Genomic DNA, 22,806 nt, shown 5'->3' on the forward strand with positions numbered 1-22,806 from the left:
GCACTAGTGGGATGGGAAGTGGAGGTGGACTGTGAACCAGATTGAGTGGGACTAAGCCAAATAGCTGTGCTAATGACCTCTGAATGATTCAGAATAAAGACTTGGAGCAGAAATAGTTTATCCCAGTCCTTTCTAACTCACTCATAGGGATTGATCAAAATAAGTCAACTCTTGAAACCTATTTTTAAAAAACCCACTCATTAATGATTACCTTTTATCAAGTTCTATTCTAAGTGTTTTGCATGTATTAACTCATTTTATCTTCATAGTGAATGTTATTAGTAGACATGAAATAACTGGGATATGAACTCAGGTTGTTTGGCTTTGGAGTTGGTTGACTTGATCATCTGCTCCATTGCTTTTCAGGTCTATAGTTATACAATAACCCCCACTTTCCTTCTCAGCTTTCACCTCTGGTCTTAAGACAAACTATTCCTATGGTCTTCACTTCCGTAGATGTGGCCTACAATGGATACTGCATTGTAAGGTCTCCTTCAAGACTATGACTTGGATGTTTCTGGGTATCACCTTACTTGCTTATTTGTGGGAAAGCTGAAGAATATAGTCTCACTTCAAAATATTATTAGAACATGCACTCTGCAACAGCCCATGGTTTATGTAGCTGTGCTTTAGAGTAGGGTAGCAACTAGCTACATGTGGCTATTCAAATTGAAATTTAAATTAAGTAAAATACAATAAAATGAAAATATCGGTTTCCTAATTGTACTAGCTGCATTTCATTGGAAATTATCTAGTTTTGGACAGCCCACATAACATTTCCATTATCAAATATGGTTTTATTGGACAACAGCATTCTCATTTGTTCTTCTCCCCACACTGGCCATATCAGAAGTAAGAACTTATTTCCTCTTGGTTTCTAACTTCTCCTTTTGCCTTGCTTCCAATTGGCCCCATGGATTCTGTCTTTCCTCATATTGCAAAAGACAGTGATACTAGAAAATAATAGTTTTTTTTTTTTTTTTTTTTGTGGCCATTAGTTGCTTGTTCATACAAGATTTGCTTCCTTTAAAATAACTCTGTTTTACTGTTGTCCTTACTCTCTTTCTCTTATCCTGCAAATAATACAATTACAAACCGAGTTCTATAAAATTACCTACATGACAGCCTAGCATAGTTGGGCTATTAGGGAACTTGAAGGCATTTAACTCTTGTTTCTTAAAATGGTGCTTTAGTCATAAGAAGGAGCTCCTGTATTGGTTTAGTTGGATTCTTTACTAAATTCAGGATTTTATTTTTATTCATGCCAAGTATCATCTCATTTTTGCCTGTTGTGACTTTTAAAATATTAAATCATAATTGGATTACTTGATAAACCATTATTATTATTATATCCAGTTTTGATAAACATGGCTTTGTGGATTGACTAGAAAGATCACATCCTACTAACCTCTTTTCCTTTTTTCTTTCTTCCTTTCCTTTCTTCCTCACTTATCCCCTCTTCCCTCTCTTCCTTTCTTCTTTCCTTTATTCGAAAGGGTTACCAGATTAGCAGGATGCTTTAGAAGTAGTGAGTTTGATCTGAAACAAATAACTAAAAATGTTTTCAGAAATGCACAACTATGTGAGTAAGTACTGTGGAGATCTTATCAAATTTGAAGAACCTGACAATATTTAACTTGGAGAAAGAGACTATTTTAAATACCCAAAGGACTATGTTTTGTGAGCAATGCAGATCAGAAGAATTTATTGTATTGGAGGAAAAGTTATTAAGGTTAGTTATAAAAAATATAGTGTGTTGTTAGTGTATTCAGGGTAACACACATAGGTTATGAACACCTTGGAGCAACACCAAATAAGAGGTAACTGTAGAATATTTCCATTCTTGTGACCACAAAAGTGAAGTGAACCAAAAAACACAGTGGGAATTAAACCAACCAGGGTTAAGTTTTCATTAAAGGCTGTGCTGTGCATTTACCACTCCTGGTTGTCCTGGCAACGGGGCTCCCTTGAATGCTAATGACATTGTAATGAGGAAAAAAAAAAAAAACCATGCAAATGCAGTAAATAGTAATTAGAGGCAGAGCCATACATGGAGTAGTGAGCTCCACCTTGGGAAGATCTGGGAGGAGCTGGGGAAAGGTTTGTGCTAAAAACAAAGAGGTGTTAAGAGAAGGACATTGAGTTATGTAAAAAAGGGCTAAGTGGAGCCTGTACAATACTTACTCTAGGATTTGTTTCCTACAAATACTTACCTGTGTTTCTCCAGCAGTATTTAGTCAGTCAGAAGTCATATAGTTGTATGTGCACATTGTCTTAAATATTCTACCTGTTGGTATCACTGTGTGGAAAGAATCTTAGCTGAACTTTGGCTTAGGTTTGGAGCAACTGCAGCAGCCAGCTGTTTGAAATGCTCTCTCTGCCCATAATGGGCAGGGCTGGGCCTGCCCAGACAAGGCTGTTGGGCCAGAGTATGTAGCCAAAAGTCTGTCTTCATGAAGAGAGAGACTTAATTCCATGTTGCTTTAGACAAGACAAATAGGACCAGTGAGTGACTCTATTAGTTAATGTAAGGTATAAGTGACATGTTATTATATCACTGGAAATGTGTAAGGTCCTGCCTCTCTCAGGTATGATAGACAGGGTCTTTGAGTTGCCTCACTGTTTACAGTCTACAAATCTTTGCTTAGTTTCATTCTCTTTGTTTCATTTTGTTTAGGCTCTTCTATTTTTATTGGCATGTCTGTTTGTTTTTCTTGGAAGTGACTAGAAAAAGTTATATTGCCTGTTTCACATTATCCCAATACCTTGATTAATCTTTTTGGCATCAGTTAAACCATAGGTTTTTGAATAAAAATTGCCAGGAATAACCATTTTACTATTCTTTTTCATCTCTCAAAACAATAGCTAAAATTTTCACAAGGAAACCACATATACATTTGGAATAAGTTTGTATTAGCATACTATAAAAAACTCAAGTAACTTAGAAGTGAATGTTAAGGATTGGAGATATAGCTCAGTGGGAGGGCACTTGACAAACAAGCACGAAGCCCTGGGTTTTATCCCCAGCACTGTAAAAAAAAGTTTTGTTTTGTTCTTGGGGTTGAACCCAAGGGCTTCATGCATGCTAAGCACATACTCTGCCACTGAGCTGTACCCTGACCCCATATATGGTAAAATATTTTAAGTCTCTTCACCCTGCTTGCCAACTCCCAAACCCAAACTTTTCAGAGATAACTAGTGTTAACAATTTGAGGAGTGAACTTCAAAGCTCTTCCTGTGTAGTTCTGTATTATTACAGATGATTAAGACATTAGTAATGGCTAACACTTATTGAGTGTATTGCTATATGCCAGACACTGTTCACACCTTTTTTGGGTATATTAATCCATGTAATCCTTCAAATCTTCCTTTGAGGGAAGGGGAAAGGAAGTCCAAGTGGCATGCCAAATTTATATGCCAGAAGTCTGCTTTAGAGCTTGTGCTTTCTCTCACCTCATTATTCTGTCTGCTCTGGGGTAACATATGCATGCATGTTTTTCTGTATATTTGGTATCAATGATTCTATGTCATTATTCTTCAAGCAGTTTAGTTAATATTTTAGAAGTCATTCTATATCAGCAACTTTCCTCTGCTACCTTTTTAAAGTTGTCACATTTTAGTCTCTTGTTTAGATATGCCATAATTTAAACATTTCCCTATTGACAGGCATTTAATTTACTATTGCAAATGATACTTTAATAAATATCCAAGTAATATAAATTATGCATACATATATTTTTGTGAAGAATAGATAGTTCAAAGTGAAATTGCTGAATGAGAGAATATGCTCATTTTTATATTTTAATAAGTAATGCAAAATTAGCACAATTATCACTTCCTTCCTAAACAGTCTTTGCTTGGCTTCTGGTATACTGCCCTTTCTATTTCCTCCTACCTCAGTGACTGCTCCTTCTTGGCTTCCTTTGCTGGTTCCTCCATATCTCCCAGCTGTTAAATATTGAAATGTCCCATGGCTCAATCTTTGGTCTTCTTTTCTGTAATTTTCCAATTAAACACTTTGCAGAAGATCTTACCCAGTCCTTTAAATATTTGAATTTATATTTTTAGTGCTTGTCTTGCTGTCTTGTCCTTCCAGTTGTTCAGGAACAAGAACCTGGAATTGTCCTTGACCCCTTTCTTCTATATCCCATGTTTCACCCATTAATAAATCTCACTAACTAGATTTATTTATTGTTATTATACTTAAAACCACCTGCTCTACATATGAAGTTATTTGTGGCTTATCTTCTGTGTTCTGAACGTTGCCCTCCAGAATATAGGCTCCATGAGGGCAAGAATTTCTATTTTGTTCATTGTCGTAATCTTAAAGCTTAGTACAGCTCATTGCGTGAAGTAGATGCTCAATATTTGTTGGATTAATGAATAAATTAGAAAATGGATATTTACTTCCAGACACTCTATCAATTTATACTCCTATCCAAAAGTATAGGAAGCTGGATATGGTGGTGCATACCTTTGATCCCAGTGACTCAAGAAACTGAGGCAGGAGGATCATATGTTTAAGGCTACTCTTAGCAATTTATTGAGACCCTTAGCAATTTAGAAGATTTTGTCTTAAAATAAAATAAAATAAAATAAATAAATAAACAAAGAAAGAAAGAAAGAAAGAAAGGACTGGTGGTAAAGTAGTCCCTAGGTTCATCTAGGTTCAATCCCAGGACTTAAAAAAAAAATTGGATATTATTGTTGTTTTTAGTGTTAAAGAAAAATGACATTTTTTGATGCATTTTTCTGCATTTTTCTCATTACTGCTGAGCATATTTTCATACTTTTATTGGTGATTAGTAGTTTTTCTAGGAACATCTTGTACATGTCCTTTATCTGTTTAACTGTGGGTCATTTATATTTTTGATATTGATATGTAAGAGTAACATATTATGATTAAAGTCCTTCATTTCCTGTGTGTATTGCAAATATTTTCCCCAGTCCATCACTTTTCTCTCAACTATGTTAATAGAACCACTTGTCATATAGAAATTTCTAATTTTTAATGAATCTGCCAGCCTTTTGCTTTATGGCTCTGAGTTGGGTGTTTTGTTCAGGAAATCCTTCCCAACTTCTATTCTACTATTATTTTTTATTTTTATTTTTTCCCTAACTTCTAGACTACGGAAACATTCCCTTGAATTTTCCTCCAGATATTTTTTACTTTTATATTTTTATATTTAGGGCTTAAACTCATCTGGATTTTATTTTCCAAGATTGTGTGATGTGGTTATATAGCTAATTTATTTAATGGTGAGCACATTGACTTCATATTGATTATTTGATTCATCCATTCTTCTATCTCTGATCCAAAATTCTATCTTTGTCATATATTAAATTCTGGCTTACTGGGTGTACTTCTAGACTTGTTTTCTATTCCTTGACCTGCTTTTCTTATCTGTCATAATAAGATAAATTTTCACTGTTACCAATGCTATTTAGTTGATTTTTTAAAATTGTAGATGGACACAATACCTTTATTTACTTATTTTTATGTGGCGCTGAGGATCGAACCCAGTATCTCACATATGCTAGGCAAGTGCTGTACCCACTGAGCTACAACATCAGCCCTATTTAGTTGATTTTGAAACCATTGTTCTTTTTTTTTAAGTCATATACATTTTCTTTTTCAGATAAATCTTAAAATTTTTTTCATTTTATAGTGCTGGGAATTGAACCCAGGGTCTTCCACATGCTAGGCAAGTATTCTACTACTAAGTCAAATTCCTAGCTAGAAGAATTTGACTTCATAAGTTTCATAAAAAACTTAAAATTTTTTTCATGTCCAAAAAATTATAGTTTTCTATAATTTTCTCTCCCCCATGCTAGGATTAAATGCAGGCAAGTATTTCACACTGAGCTATATCCCCAGTCCTTTTTATTTTATTTTGCTTTCAGGTTGGTATTAAACTTGCAAGTGCTCCTGCCTCAGCCTCCTGAATAGATGGAATTATAGGTATGACTCTCATGCCCAGCTATAGCGTTTTCTTGATATAATGACAGGCATTTTGCTGAATATTTGGTAATTTTTTGTTCATATTGGGAAGGATGTATTTTACTCTTATAATTTTAAATGGTTATTGCTATAATTGTAAAAGTTATTGATTTACATATGTTGATATTTTTCCTGGTCAATCTGTGAAACTCTATATCCTATTAATTTTTCAGAATATTCTCTCAGATTGTTTAAGCAAATAAATCATCTACAATTTTATCTTCAACTATTTGGACCTCTTTTACTTCTAAGGCTTTATTATATTCTAGTAAAATATAAAATTGCATCATGTCAGTGAGCATCCTTTGCTTCAATTGAAATGTTTGTACTTCATCATTAAGTACATTTGTTGTAATTTTTTATTAGCTTTTCTTCACCAAATTAAGAGAAATCTATTTGTCGTTTTAAGAGCTTTTTTAAAAGCAAAGCAGTGGGTGTATAGAGTTCTATTGTGTTTTTTCTAGTATCTACCAAGATAATGATATGGGTTTCCCCATCAATTTATTATTTATGGAGATTATACAGATAGATTTCCTATGTTGGACCATCCTTGTATTTTAATTTTAAATCTTGGTCATGATACATTATGCACTTACATGCTTCTTAGTTCAGTTTGATATTAACTCACTTAATATTGCTTTGCCACTCATCTTGTATTCTTAAATACAGTTTTCATTTATTTATTTTTAGTCTTTATGTAGTAAATTACTTTTTGGTTGCTAAAGTAATGAACTCTAGTTAACCTAAGCCGAAACAGGAATTTATTTCCAGAATATGGAGAATCCTAGCTTGAGTTTCTTCTACAGAAAAGTAATATCTTAAAATATTTATAATCAAACTATAATGATCTGGATACAGTGGTACACACTGGTAATCCCAGTGACTCAGGAGGTCGAGGCAGAAGGATTGCAAATTCGAGACCAACCTGGGCAACATAGTGGAATACTGTCTAAAAAAAATAAGAGTGAAAGAAAAAAAGGCAACATTTTATGAACCAGTATTCTATTTTAGAATAATTTCACCATAAGCACATGGAATAAAATGGGTAATAATATAAACTTCTTGTCATGGCTAATAAATCCGTGTATGATCTGACTCAACCTTTTTGCTCTCCCTCACATGTACCAAATTCATTCCAGCTGCAAGATTCTGTTCTAATTATTTCCTGTGTTTGGAATTCCTTTCCTTTAAATCACTGCATGGTTTATATGTTTACCTCATGGAGATATCTGTTTTACTCAAATTTTAACATTTCTGAGAGGTTTTCTATGACTCTTTGCCTGAAAATATTTCTTCTTATGACTTTCCAATATCTATTTTATTTTAATCTTTAGTGACCTTATCACTTTGATATAATATTATATACATTTTTCTTTATTTCTAATGTGTTTTCTTTAATTTAGCTCATGTTCTATGAAGGCAGAAACTTTCTGTTGTTTTCATTGTAAGTTGTTAATGTCTAAAATTACATATTTTGCTTTTTATGTGTTGATTTTCTATTCCCCATAACAAAAATTTCTGGCCAGGGTAGAAACTGTATGTCTTATTCACTGTGGCTTCAGTAGTACACAGAACATAATAAACATTCAGTAAGTATTTTTGGATATATGAATGAGTTTAGATGTCATATAAAGAAACTATTTTTTGAGATATTTGTCACATATTTAGCTCTTATTGTCAAAACAGAGGTACCTCAAAATTGGTAACAAACATTTAGTATTTAGAACATAAGCAAGTATCTGAGTAATAAGTGCATAAGATGCACAAAATTAGCAAATAAAGAAAGAAAAGTACAAAAATGCATCTAATTATATGGTAAGTGAAACACATTAGAAATATGGAAATAAATTTGAATTGCTCTTAGATTAATTAACTCCAAAATTCTTGAACTTGGATTATAGTAGAGTTCTGATACACAGGACTCCACTTAGAATTTTTATGTTTTATTTATTCATTCAGTAATTTTTCTCTGCATGTTTCATTTCACATAGTTTCTATTGCTGTCTTCGGACATTCTTTGTGGACTTCAAATTCATTAAACTTTTCTTCTGTAGGTTCTAATTTGCTATTGCTTCTATCTGGTGTATTTTTAAGTTCAGATATTATAGTTTTCATCTCCAGGAATTTGACTTAGTTGGTTTTATATCTTCTATTTCTGTGCTCATGATTCTAATATTTTCCTCTACTTTATGGAACATAGAATATATTCATGATAGCTATTTCCATTTCCTTGTCTCTCATTTTCTAACCTGCATATTTCTGAGTCTCTTTCTATTTGACTGATTTTTCCTCTTGTTTGAATCATATTTTTCTGGAGTTTTTTTTTGCATGTCTAGTAATTTTTCACTGGATGTTAAACATTTTGCATGCTGCTTTTTTTTTTTTTTTCTTTTTCTGGAACACAGTTAACATCCTTGGAATCAGTTTCTTTTTTGATTAAGTTTATTTTTTATTTTTAAAGATTATTTTAAATCGATAATGATTATATTTACAGTGTACAGTGTGATGTTTCACCACATATATCTTATGTAGTGATTAAATCAGAATAATTAGCATATCTATCACCTCAAGTCTTTTATCATTTTTTTGGGTGAGAACATTTAAAATCCTCTCTTTTAGATATTTTGAAATATATAGTTGTTATTAACTACAGTCACCATGCTGTTCAATAGATCACCAGAATTGATTCCTCCTGTCTTAACTGAAATTGTGTGCCTGTTGACCATCTTCTGCTCTTTCCTGGTTCACTCCCCCTCCTTCTGAATCAGTTTGGATGTTTTAAGGACTGCTTTTAAGATATGTTACAGCAGGTCCTGAGCAGCCTTTAGAATAGGTCCAATTGGATCACCTCTTGAAGCATTTCCTTTCTGAGGATGCTACTTATTGCTGTGCATGTTAGGACATCTTTCTATTTTGACTGATGGGAATATGAACTATTCTTGGCCCTGTGTGAGTTCTGAGGATTATTCTGCCTACTGAATTTTACTATTTTTTCCCAGACTTCAGTGGTTTTCTTTTACACATGTATGTATACATCACTATTCAGTCAAAGAATCAAGGGTACTCCTCTCAGAGTCTCCAGAATTCTTTTTCTTTGTTCCAGTCTTCTGCTCTGCCCCATAAATTCTAGTTATTGTTTTTCCAGACTCTGAACTGCCTCTTGAACTTAGTGATACTGGGACTCTATTTGGATTTCTCTTCCACTACTGACGTGTAGAAACTTTTTGTAGGTATTGAGCTGGGATACTTATTGGAATCACCTTGTTTAGTTCCCTTCTTCAAAAGATCACTGTCCTGTAATGACTGTGTCCAGTGTCTGAAAGTACCTATTTCATATCTTTTTTTTTGGTTTGGTTTTCTAGTTGTTTAAGGTGGAGAGTAAATCTATCATCTGTTATTTGATCATGACTAGTTGGCCAAAGAAGCACTTAGAATACAAAAATTTTTGTAGGATACCCAATCATCCCCCCTTTAATATGAAATTTAAGTTTAATAAATTTGAATTTTATGCTAATACATTATTAGGTATATGATCATTAGTTCAATTGGTCTGTTTCCAACCCTAAAATTAGGAGCACAGCAATATGATAACATGACTGATTCATGAAGATGAGGGAGATAAGTACTGGAGAAGGACTTTCTAAGGATTATAGCATGGGGTCAGGGGAGGTGGTATGTTTCTGCTTCTGCTGTTGAGTAGGGTTTGGCCCCATTTTCACACCGCTCCTGCCTGGATGCAGAGGCAACAGGTTTCCTCCTTCTTCTGAGACATATTAATGCCATGCTGTGGGAAGCAGGAATTCTGATAGATGATGCAGAAGGAAAGGAAATTTAGTGTAAGAGCTTTCAATATGCACAGGCTTGGAATGCAAATGACTGGGAGGGCAGAGATTGTGACTCATTCTGGGAAATATGTCAAGAAACTTTTGTTACATTAATAAAAAAGGCTGAGTGGATTATATCCTTCTTCTCTCCTTCCTTGTCTGCCCTTCTTGTCCCTCCTCTCTGCCACGTGTCTGGTATTGATCCAAGTAGTGAATATCGAACACTCTTTCTGGCAAACAGAATGACCTAAGTAAAGTCTTTAATCTCACATTATTCAAGCTCCATGTTCAAAAACAATGCTTGTGCTACCATGTGGCTTTCTCTGAAAGCTGTCAGTACCTTTTGCCCCATTCTTTTTTTGTTGTTGTTGTTTGGGGGTTGGAACTGGGGATTGAACTCAGGGGCACTTAACCACTGAGCCACATTTCCTGCCCCTATTTTTGTATTTTATTTAGAGACAGGGTCTCACTGAATTGCTTAGCACCTTACTTTTGCTGAGGCTGGCTTTGAACTCATGATCCTCCTTCCTCAGCCTTTTAAGCCGCTGGTATTACAGGTGTGTGCCACTGTGCCCAGCTCTGCCATTATTCTTGATCAAAGCCATTTTGGTTTCCAGCAATGGGCCTGAGACTTTGGCTTGAATCTTCAGACTGGAGCGACTGCTGAAGCTCTCGTCATTGACTATCCAACTTGGGCTCTTCTCCTGGGCAAGCTGTTTATGTTAGGAGCAAGAATTGTGAGACTGCCTTTCTCCTATTTCTTCTTGCCTCTCCTCCTCTACCAAGTTGAATAGTGTTCCCCAAATTCCTGGAACCTTGTGCGTGTGACCTTATTTGGAATTGGGCTTTTGAAGATAGGATCAAATTATGAGGTCACAGTGGATTAGGACTGGTCCTAAATTTACTATGACTGGTGTCTTCATAAGAAGGTGGGAAATTTGGGCACAGAGACACAGACATACAGGGAAGAACGCCATGTGAACACAGAGGGAGAGAATGGAGTGATGTGTTTGCAGGTTTGCAGCAATAAGAATCTAGGAAGGGTCAAGGAAGGATTCCCCACTAGAGCCTAAAGAGAGAGCATGTGCCTACCAACACATAGATATCAGACTTCTAGCCTTCAGAATTGGGAAAGGATGCGTTTATGTTGTTTTCAGTCGCTGAGTTTGTAGCTTTTATGGTGCCCATTCCAGAGAGCCCTTTCTTACCTCCTCTGTCCTTCTAACCCTATAGCAGGATCCTTCTCTTAGGAGTTAAACTGTTTAAGCTCAGATACCTTTCATTTCTTTAAAGGGAAGATTTAAAAATTATTTGTACTGCTTTGCAAGGAGAGTGCTTTGAGATCAAAATGACAACTCGTTATCCTGATTATTTTTCTACCATTAGTACTATCAAATTTGTTTCAATTTAATGAATTATAAAATTACACTAATTTCTCAACCCTCTCATCATAGCCAATACTTTAAAAAACAATAATTTGTTTGTGAAGAAAATACAATTTGGAATAACTTTAAAATCCAGAGAGATGGGGAAGGCCAGAACTTGGGTTGTCTGCATGTTTTTTTCCTTTTTTTAATCTAAGATATTGGAAAAGCAAAACTAAATCCTTGAGAGCATTTCAATGAGAGTAAACAGATGAAATATGGTAAAATCTCTACAAACTTAAATTGGAAGAAGGAACAAAGAGAGAAAAAAATTGGTTTTCTACAGCAGGCCCCCACATCCTCTCCAATCAGTTATAACATCCATTGGCCATTCCTCTGGCACAAATAAGCAAGAATGCTCTGGGAGCCAAAACCAAATTGTTTAATATAATAAAAAGTATGAGGGCGCGCATGGAGGTCCCACATCTATGAACTGAAAATTGAAAACTCAAAATGGGCAAGTTGGAAAACCTGAAAACAAGACATTATTAAAAAATGAAAGAAGAAAAGAAACTGCTTAAGTGAAACCTTAACATTGTAGAGCTATCTGATGAAAGTGTTAGTAAGAAGTTGGGACCTCATTTATATTAAATTTATTTTAATGCTTTGGCTCCATGAAGAGGAAGGGATTTAGCATCATTTAAACCATTATCACTGTTTAAAAACTTGTGTGAGATAAGCAGACTATGATAGTACAGTATATGCAAACACACATGCATGTGTATGTCCCCCCAAATAAGGCCACCAAATTGCCTTCAGTGACCTTTTCTGCCCCAACAAGGGACTTATTTTCTTCTGCTACTTATTCCCTTGGGCCATTGACCTTGCTGTGCTCTGACCTGCATCAGGGGACTAGAGAGGGCTGTGTTCTACTGCTCATCCAGGAAGTCAGGAAGGGGCTGGAGGTGAAAGGAAGAGAGACTCAGGAGGTCTGAGAGTCCTGCCAGGAAAAGGGAATCAGGAATATTGTATGAAAACTAACTTCTTATACAAATGAGCACAGTACCGGGGTTCTCAGCATGGCTTTATTGAGTGGAATTGAAAATTGAAAGCCCTAAGTGGCATCAAACAATGTCTACTTGAAAAACAAAGTGAAGGTATGCTATAATTAGGTACTAACCTAAGAAAGAAGTATTGGCCTCATTTAAGTTTAACACCTAGAGGGTTAGTTCAGAAAGGAAAGAAAATAAAAACAAAATTAGCTTTGTCTGCCAGAACGTTTCATGGTTCTTAGAATCATATTGATCACAGAGTGGAAGAAAAGTTTTAATGAATTTTTCTTACTCCTGACCTGGATCTCAGTCTCCCTAGTGCACTATTACTTTTTATTTCTTGGGTTGAGTCTTTACTTTACTTTACTTTATTTAATTATTACAAGCAAGAACAGTACACCATCATTGTAAAAATTCTAATAGTCTTTGGATGTGTAAAATAAATGTGAAGCTTTTTCCTACTCTCCCCACTGGCCCAATTATATGCAAATATATGTATATAAATTCATATATACATTTCAATAAATGTGATAATTGTTCTATAACTTGCTTTTTCTTTTTTCAACAATTTTTAAAATTGGTGATATATGTATGTGTATATCTACACACACACACACACACACACACACACACACACACATATATACATACACACACATAAAAGTGGAATTCACTGTGGTATATTTATACATGGACATAGTGAAGTTTTGTCAAATTCATTTCACATTTCTTTCCCTTTCCTGTCCCTCTTTTTTCCCCCTCAGTCTCCTTTTTCCTCTACTCCACTGATCTTCACTTTATCTTCATGATATCTGATCCCACCCCTTATTTCTTCTAACTTTGCTCTACATATGAGAGAAAACATTAGACCCTTGATTTTCTGAGTCTGGTTTATTTCACTTAGCATAATGTTATCTAGTTCTATCCATTTATCAGTAAATGCCATAATTTCATTCTTCTTTGGGACTGAGTAAAACTCTATTGTGTGTATGTACCTCATTTTCTTAATCCATTCATCTGTTGAAAGGAACCTGGGCTGGTTCCATAACTTGTCTGTTGGGAATTGTGCTGCTGTAAATGTTGATGTGGCTATATCACTCCAGTATGTTGGTTTTAGTTCTTTTGGATAAATACTGAGGAGTGGGATATCTGGGTCATATGTTGTATAACCTACTTTTCCCACCTAACAGTACATCATTGACATCTTTCTTTGTGAGTATGTACACAATTATCTTATTATTTCTAATAGCTGCGTAATATTCCATTGTATGAATCGTTTTAATTTTTTTAATGGAAACTGTATTGATGATAAATAATTCCTTATTTTCATAGTTACATCTATAACTTTAAACAATATACTTCTACTTTTTGATTTCCCATCTATAGACAATAACTATTGATTGCTGCTACAATATTGAGGTGTTAGTGTACTTATGCTACCCCTGCTTCCTTCTTGTTCTTCTTTCTGACTTTTTGATTATATTATTATTTTTATAGTATCAAGATTTATGATATTCAGATTCTGCTCAGTGACTCTAAGTCCTTAGTGCTTTGTTTATAGGTTGATTAGAAATTTAAACCTAATAAAAATATGTAATGAGTCAGCTTATATAAATATGATTCATGGCAGCACTACAAATTGGGATAGAAGCAGGTTGATCTTTTGTCACATTGGACAGAGACTACTTCAGGTCAAAGTTGATTCTCTTCGTTATATACCATGACCATGCAGATAGCTCTTTTAAACTGGGCAGAGGCAGAGAACCTCTTTTAATCAAGGTTCAATAGTTGTCCCGGCCCGAGGGACATCAATGAGGACGGCGAACCTAAGAGAGAAGGAATGAAGGGACAAGAGACACAGGGAGTGACAGCAAGACAGGAATTCTGATCAAGCTGCAAATTTTTATTGTTCTCACGGTATTTATGCTGAGGGAATGAGGGGTATGACGAGGTGCAGGCTGGTTGGCTGTGTTCTTCTATTGGGCTCCTGATAGGGTGCAAGTTCGCGCTGGTGGGAAGGTGAAGTTCGAGCCTGCGGGAAGGTGAAGTCCCGTAAGAGAAGCAGGGACGGCACCATAGGCGCCATATTGTAGGAACTATCAGCCAGGAGTGGGGAGGGGCGCTGCTGCTTATTGTAAAGGTCAGAATGTTCTCAGAATGAGAACTTCTTCTTGGTCCCTGACAAATAGTCATGATTTTTTTTTTTTTTTTTTTTTTGGTGTGGTTTAATTTGCAGTTAGAGAACAAATGAGTTCAATAGGAATTCAAAAAGTTAGATTACACAAATAAAAGCAATAATCAGGGGTTATTTTATACAGCTAGTGAAGCAAGGGAGCATCTGCCTCTATTAAACTGAAGATATCCACAAGATCTACTTCTTTCACTGAGGGCCGGCCCAACTTCCTCAGATGGAACTTGATTTATCTGAGGTTGATAGTCAACACTCTCCCCTGGGAAGTTCTGAGGTGTGGATGGATTATTTAATGACTACGCCATGTTTAATAAACTTCAAAATACTATAGGACCAGGACCAGGGGAATGTTTGAGATAGAAAAGATCTTTTTCAAACATGAATTATGTTATATCATTATTTTCTTTCACTTTTGGGTTTTTCATTTCTTGAGTTTATGAACTTTTGAGTTTTTATCTAAGTGAACCAGAGACCAGCAGTTGTATGGGTGTATATATGTATTTTGGTACGTGGGGTTGAATCCAGGAATATCGTACTACTGAGCTACATACCTAGCCCTTTAATTTTTTTTTTAAATATTATGATATGAAATATTTTATTTTATTTTTTTATTTTATTTTTTTTATTGTAAACAAATGGGATACATGTTGTTTCTCTGTTTGTACGTGGAGCCAAGGCATACCATTTGTGTAATCGCAAATTTACACAGGGTAATGTTGTTTGATTCATTCTGTTATTTTTCTTTCCTTCCCCCCCACCCCTCCCACCCCTCTTTTCCCTCTATATAGTCCTTCCTTCCTCCATTCTTGCCCCCCTCCCTAACCCTAACCTTAACTCTAACCCCTCCCACCCCCCCATTATATGTCATCATCCACTTATCAGCGAGATCATTCGTCCTTTGGTTTTTTGAGATTGGCTTATCTCACTTAGCATCATATTCTCCAATTTCATCCATTTGCCTGCAAATGCCATAATTTTATCATTCTTTATGGTGGAGTAATATTCCATTGTATATATATGCCACAATTTCTTTATCCATTCATCAATTGAAGAACATCTAGGTTGGTTCCACAATCTGGCTATGGTAGCCCTTTAATTTTTAATTTGGAGTCAGGATCTCGCTAAATTGTTGAGGCTGGCCTTGAACTTATGGTTCCTCCTGCCTCAGCCTCCAGAGTAGCTGGGGTTACAGTTGTGCATCACTGTGTTTAACTCCCATTGTTAGTCAACCTCCTGTCACTGTGACAAAATGCCTGGAAAATCAACTTAAAGGAGGGAAAGATTTATTTTGACTCATGGTTTTAGAGGTTTCAGTCCATTGTCCCTCTGAATCTGAGGCAAGGGCAAACATCCTGGTGGGGAAGGCATGGTAGAGGAAAGCTGCTCATATGTTAGCAGTCGGGAAACAAAAAGAGAGACAGAGAAAGCAGCCAGTTCTGAAATACTCTTTTACAGCATGCCCCCACAATGACCTACTTCCTCCAACTAGGCCTCACCTTCTAAAATTTCCACCACCTCCCAATAGCACCACAGACTGGCAACCAAACCTTTAGCTCATGGCCTTTGGGGGACATTTCACATCCAAACCATAGCACCCATGAATTACTTCAACTGGATCTGGCCACTCTATATTAACTTGCCTTTGTATATATTATCAGAGGCATCAGTGCATCATGAATGGACCCACAAACGCATTTGAAAAGTGTAACACTATCAGAAAATGAAACCAATGCTGCTCTGATTGGGTGGGTATCGGATTAGGTGTGGGGATAAGACATACTACTATATTCAGAATTGTGTTTTGAAGGATCCTCCAAGTCATAATAATTATTTTTCCATCATTTAACTTTGGCTTTTAAAAATGGACAGATACCTTTTATCTGAAAGAATTCTATTTATAGATAACATTCTATCTTTGAGCTATATCTCCAGCCCTTTTAATGTTTGCTAAGCTGCCCTTACTAGCCTGAAATTTGCAATCCTTCTGCCTCAGCCTCCTGAGTAGCTGAGATTACAGTTGTGTGCCACCGTGCCCAGTTCCCAGATATTAGTTTAATGTCTGACCTATCCAGTATAAGCTTTGCTTTTCAGCAGCAGTTTTTACTTTCTTTTCTTTCTTTCTTTTTAAATTATCAACATTAATCAGCTTTGGGCAGCTACTGGTAGTATTGGTTTGCTCTCCCACAACAGGAAATAACTGTCACTTGAAATCTGTGGTCTAGGTTTAACCTGTTTCTTAGGGCTCCTCTGACTTCCAAGGTCTTCTTTGATCAGTGCTTTCAGTAACCTAGAACCTTCAGTTGGCTTCCTCCCTAATGGCCTTGCCATGCCCTTTCTGTAGCTAGTCATTCTGGGCAGTTAACTTGGGTTTAAATCCTAACACAATGCTTTATTCTAAAGTAAAGCTGACGTTTTTAGATAAGCACTTTTTTTTTTTTTTTTTTTAAAGATAACAGCATTTTTCTATAGAATATCTTTAAAAGCCTATTAAAATTCAGCAAGAGCAGCCCCATAATTATTTGGGTAGCTGTATACTAGCAGGCATAACATAACTCTCACTGGGTGGCAAGCCCTATGACAGCTTGGAAGAAAGCAGACCCAAACATGTTCTGTTAGGAAATTCTTAGATCTCCATACAAAATGCAGTCAGTACTATACTATAAAACTTGCTTGTCTCTCTGGTGTTCGGGCCTACAGGATATTTGTCCCTAAAAATTTAAGATTGGAATCTACTGCAGCAATGTGATAACCTGGAGGCATATGTGCAAAGGGCAGTACATTATTTGTTTAAAAAGAAGTGTTATTTATTTATAAACACAAAATCGTATGCACTTTAAAAAAATTAAGAAATCTCTTTTTAACTCTCCCACCCAAATCCTCAGAGGTTATCATCAACAGGAGGGTCTTGGGTGTCTTTTCAGATACATGCAGGGCACACACAACATACAGACTTATATTTAAGTGGTAGCATATTCAAATACAATACTTATAGAGCTTATTCATTTTTTTCTTTTTTTTCACATTTTTTTATTGGTGCATTATAGTTGTATAATGGTAGGATTGTTGCCACATATTTGTACATGCAACTTATTTTTTGTGATGGTATAACATTATATTATTTAGATATAATTTATGTAAACAATTATTGTTGTTGAACATTTAGGTTGTTTCCACTCTCATGCCATTAAAATAATACTATCATACATATTATTGCATGGATTTTATTTTTTATGTGTGTAACTGACTCTATTAGATAAATTCCTGGAAATAACATTTCTGAGTCCAAGGTATGTGCATTTTAAATTTTAATAGTTACTGCCAACTTGCTCTTTAGGGATGTTATCCTAGTTTGAACTCCCCTGCCCCTGGCAATGTATGAGAGTTCCTGTTTTATTCACATATTTGTCTACACAGTGAATTTTATACTTTTTGATCTTTGCCAATCAGATAGGCAAAAATGTTACTAATAGTTTTTAATTTGCATTTTTCTTATAGGTACCTTTGAACATATTTTATTCATGTGTATTTACTTTTTAGTGAACTATCTGTGTACCTTTGCTCATTTTCCAATTAGATTGTTAGTCTTTTGCTTGTTGACTTTTTGGAACTATTTATATTTTGAGGATCTTAAAGATATAGATATCTTGAGAAAATTAGTTCCTTTCTATGATATAAATTAAAAACTTTTTTTTCACATTTTGGCATTTGTCTTTTGGCTTCATAGGTGTTAAGAATTTTTATTCATTTTTTGCTGTAGAATTTATTGATCTTTTATTTTTTCTGGTTTTAAAAGGTTTGCAATATATATATATGTATATATATATTATATATATATATTTACTCCTTATTTTGGAATAAGATGAAGACCATTCTACTTAGATAACTGGAAGAATTTTGGCTGTGAGGAAACGTTCTGTTTTTTATTAGTGGTTAAAGCACCTGGATATTTCCTATTAATTTCTCTTCTTCACGTGACAGAGTAAAGCAAACTGCTTTTTGGCAGATGGGCAGTAAGAAATCCTGATAGATGAAGAAGTGTAGTTGGACATGGAACAATTTAAAGTTGCAAGATTAATAGCAGTTGCAGAGGAGTAGGTCAAGGCTGGACAAGTTGCCAGAAAATGGGGCTTGAGGTAGTAGTAAAGACCACTTAATGGGGAGGGACAGGGTAAGTGCTGGGGAGTGATATTGGCCGAATCATGTTGTTATATTGTGTATTGTGTGCATGTATGAATATGTAACAACAAATCCCAGAAGTACGGATGACTATACTGCACCAATAAAAAATGTGGGGGAAAAAAATCACTTAAAAGTCAGTTTTAGCATAGTCTAAGCTCCACAGTGAGCATGAGCAGAGGTGAGTTTTAGCATTTGGAGAGCTCCAACTGGGCAATGGTGTTCATGAAGATCTTGAGTTGTTGCCTTTTCTCCTGAGGCAGCTGGAGATTACTTCATTGACTCTGTTCTTCTCTGAATGGAAAAGGCAGGCTCCAGTGAATTTAGCACAGTGGTTCTCAGCCCTGGCTGCTGCAATGGAGTCTGCTGGGGAGATTTCGACTTAATTGGTCTGAGGTGAGACCCCAGCAACAACATTTTGAAAACTCCCCAGGTTGGATTCTAATGTGTAGTAGCTAGTGTTGAGAACCACTGCTAATACAATCAATGTGCAATTCCTTTCAGTCAGGGATTTCAGTGTATACTGCCTCAGTGCTTCCAAATGTGCACAGGAACCACCTGGGGATCCTGTTAAACACAGGTTCAGGAGGTCTGGGGTGGGGCTGGAGGTTCTGCATGTTTAATAAGCTCTCAGGTGATGTTGAGGTTGCTGGTCCCTAGACCACACTTCAGTGGCTCGAGCTTGTTAGTGGAAGTGCAAAGCACTGACCTACACCAGTCCAGAGTCAATAAGCATGCTCCTGCCAAGGTCTTGCTCTCTGGCAGAATTTGCTTAGTGTACTAGAAAGAATGCTCAGGTCAAGTGACCTGCTTTCCACTTCCAGCTCTGCCCCTAATTAGCTGAAAAACAAGTTTCTTAGAAGTGCTTCAATCCTTCACCCTCTTATCTCTAAAAGGAGAGTGTTGAACTGGGTAAACCATAAGGTTTCCTTTGTTCTTACATCCTCCCATGCTGATCCAGGATGTTTTTAGACTCTGTCTGGATCAGGTTTTATGTGGAGTGGCAGTCTGGATTCTGTAGTTAAGATCCTGGATTCCCTTAGGGACCTACGTCCTGAGTTTATGATCTATTAGGGTAAATAAAACTAATAAATGTTAAAAAATTAAAGAAGAGTTAAATGTTAAATTGTAAGCCATGGTAAATAAGAATTTGGGGAAGCTGGAGAGGAGTGTTGATTCTGACAGGGAAAACTTAGTGTGATAAGGAGATTTTAGTTAAACATTGTTTACTGGGCTAGATGGACTGAAGAGCTGACTTGGGTGATGATTCTCATGCTTTTAAATTTGCTTGTTTTCTCTACAAAAACATCCTTTGACAGTGAAGAACAAAACCCATTTTTCTGTCTTAAATGAAAATAATATGGGAAAAAGACCTTCTTATGTGGAAGTCAGTATTTGAAGGGAAATAAAAATGCTAACACTTTCCTTTTTCTAGTAATGTTTTCCTTTTTTGTTTTTCAGTGCTGGCCTGGACTCAGGGCCCTGAGCAGGGCTAGGCATTCTGTCACTGAGCTATACCCACAACCCTCTCCTTTTTGTGTTTGATTTTTCAAGGCTTTTCCTGTTAAGAGATTGATACTGAAAAAGTCTTCACTACCAAATAAATACAGTTTGAGTCAAAAACCCTTGTGTGTCTCCCTATAGAAAATAATCGATATAGAAATCACCTAAAATGGAAATAAGTATAAGTAATATTGAAAATCACATATCTCTTTATCTTACTTCATTGGAAAAGAGAAAAGATAATTTATTTATATTTTATAACAGGTACAGAGGAATTTTGTCTCCCCTCTTTGATTAAAGGAAATGTGTTTTGCATTATAATTAGTTTTACTAAAAGCATGTTCCCTTAAGAAGAGGTTGTATGACCAATGTGCAGATATAGAACAATGCAAAATAGGGCTGTTATTCTCATTTCATAAATTATATTTAGTACACATGGTTTAGCTCTGTTCTCTGAATAGTGTTTTTTTCCTCTCCCCTACATCATTTTGAAATTGCAGACTGCCACACTACCATTAGTTTTATTGTATTTGACAAATCTTTCATATAATCGGCTATTGATTGTTCATCATAATGAGGGTGATAATACAATACAGGAGAAATTTTCTGTCTTTAAACTATTGTAAACATAATATGTCATTTACAAGCAAGATTACTTTGGTTTCAAATGACAGAAAACTGAACTCGTTGGGTGAAGCAAAGAAGGGTCTTTTAATTGGAAAATTTGAAGGTAGAACTAGCTTTGGGTATGGTGGTATAAACAGTGTAATTAGACTCTTGTCTTTCAACATCTCATGGCCTTTTCTTCATGACTTTATTTTCAGGTTCCATTTAATTACATCATGGCTGCTAAGGTTTTAAACATTTTTCTTGCTGGACACAGTAGCACATACCTGTAATCCCAGTGACTCAGGAGGTTGAGGTAGAAGGATTGCGAGTTCAAAGTCAGCCTTAGCAAATTAGTGAGGACCTAAGCAACTTAGTGAGACCCTGTATCTAAATAAAAAAATATAAAAAGGACTGGAATGTGGCCAGTGGTTAAGTGCCCCTGGGGTTCAAGCCCTGGTACAAAAACCAAAAAATGTTCTTGTTGAGATCTATTGTAAAAGAGAACAGACTTTCCCTCTACATTCCCAAATCAAATCTGAATTACACCTTATTGGCTCAAATCAGTTGCTCTCCTGAATCTCTGAGGTAAAAAAGTCTAAGGCTTTGATTAGCCAGATCAGAGTCCTGTGCCCATCCTGGAGCTGGAAGTCATGTCTACACTAACAATGGAGAAGAGAATGAGTTCTTAGAGAGAAATTGGTGTCCAAATGAAGGGGGAAATAGATGTTTGATATAAAACAGTAGTAGCAATGATGAACATATTAACTTTCAATGGAATTTACCTCAAAAAAATAAAATCGTCACTACACATATCTTTCTCCACTTTAGCCAATATTAAATTTGCATCGTCTAAATATAAGGGTTTCAGTGGTAAAGGGCCATCAGAGGGTTTGCTTTGAGGGTGGATACTACAGAACTGCAGCATAAAACAGTAATGCAAACCTACAAAATGCATAACTTTAATAAGATAATTAAAAGTGTTAGTATTGGATGTCTGATAGTTTACCTCATGGTCAGGAGTGATAGTTAAGATATTTAACCTGTGACATAGGCATCAACCAATTTGAGTTGGATTCAGTCAGTCAGAACTGGTGCTGATCACAAGCAGCACAGCCCCTAAGTGAGTGCTGGCAGGTTGTCAGCCTAGTCTACTAGGAGGGATTATCAAGGTGTCATCAAATCTCTTAAAAATATGGTGACAGTATGAGTTTCCTAGGGATGCCATAAAAAATAATACCACACACTGAATGAATTAAAATAACAGATATGTGTTTGTCTGGAGGCTTGAGGTCAAAAATCAAGGTGTTAGCAGGATCATGCTCCCTCTGCAGGCTCTGGGGAAGAATCCTTCCTTGCCCCTTCCTAGCTTCTGGTGGTTGCCAGAAATCTTTGGCATTCCTTGGCTTGTAGCTACACCACTCCAATCTCAATTTTCCTGTGGCTTTCATTGAACTCTGTGTGTCTGTGTCTCTGTGTCCAAATTTTCCTCTTCTTCTTCTTCTTCTTTTTTTTTTTTAAATTAAGTAATCACTTCTTGTTTAACTTATTATTTTCATTATGTTAAATTGTGAATGTTGGTGTGAAAATTTTGTGGAGAATTAATATTTCTTGGCATGTGAGTATGTTTATGCCTGGAGAGGTATTATATTCTTATACATGACTTTATTGAATTCAAGCAAGTTTTGCCTTAAAAAACGAAACAGACTAATTTAGACATATATTACCCACTAGTCTATTTAATAGCAAGTATAAGAAAAGCAGGAGAGAAATACAACTTATGAGGGGCTTGGAAACCATATCTTGCAAAGCATATATGAAAATGGTGGTAATTGTCTTTAACTCTTTGAAGACACGTTCTGGGAAAAGGGTTTAGATTCCAGAGAGCAGAACTAGAACTAGTAACTTAAAGGGATACATTCAATACAGTATGAGATAAAACTTTCTCCATGTTCAGTGTACTGAAATGGAAGCAACTGTTATATGTCAGGGAGTAAGAAGTACAGGTTCCCTGAAGAGCTTAGGCAGATGCTGCATAATTACCTCCCTGGGATAGTTAATAGAGATCTTGCCTTGAAAAAGAGATAGA

General features: G+C 35.8%; 1 protein-coding gene across 4 annotated transcripts in view; it reads left to right on the forward strand.

The window, feature by feature from the left end:
- The window catches only part of Atg10 (autophagy related 10), a 266,366-nt gene that overhangs the window by 40,731 nt on the left and 202,829 nt on the right, over positions 1–22,806 (forward strand). The window lies entirely within an intron of this gene.

The sequence above is a fragment of the Sciurus carolinensis genome, chromosome 6 (genome assembly GCF_902686445.1).
Source record: "Sciurus carolinensis chromosome 6, mSciCar1.2, whole genome shotgun sequence".
NCBI lineage: Eukaryota > Metazoa > Chordata > Mammalia > Rodentia > Sciuridae > Sciurus > Sciurus carolinensis.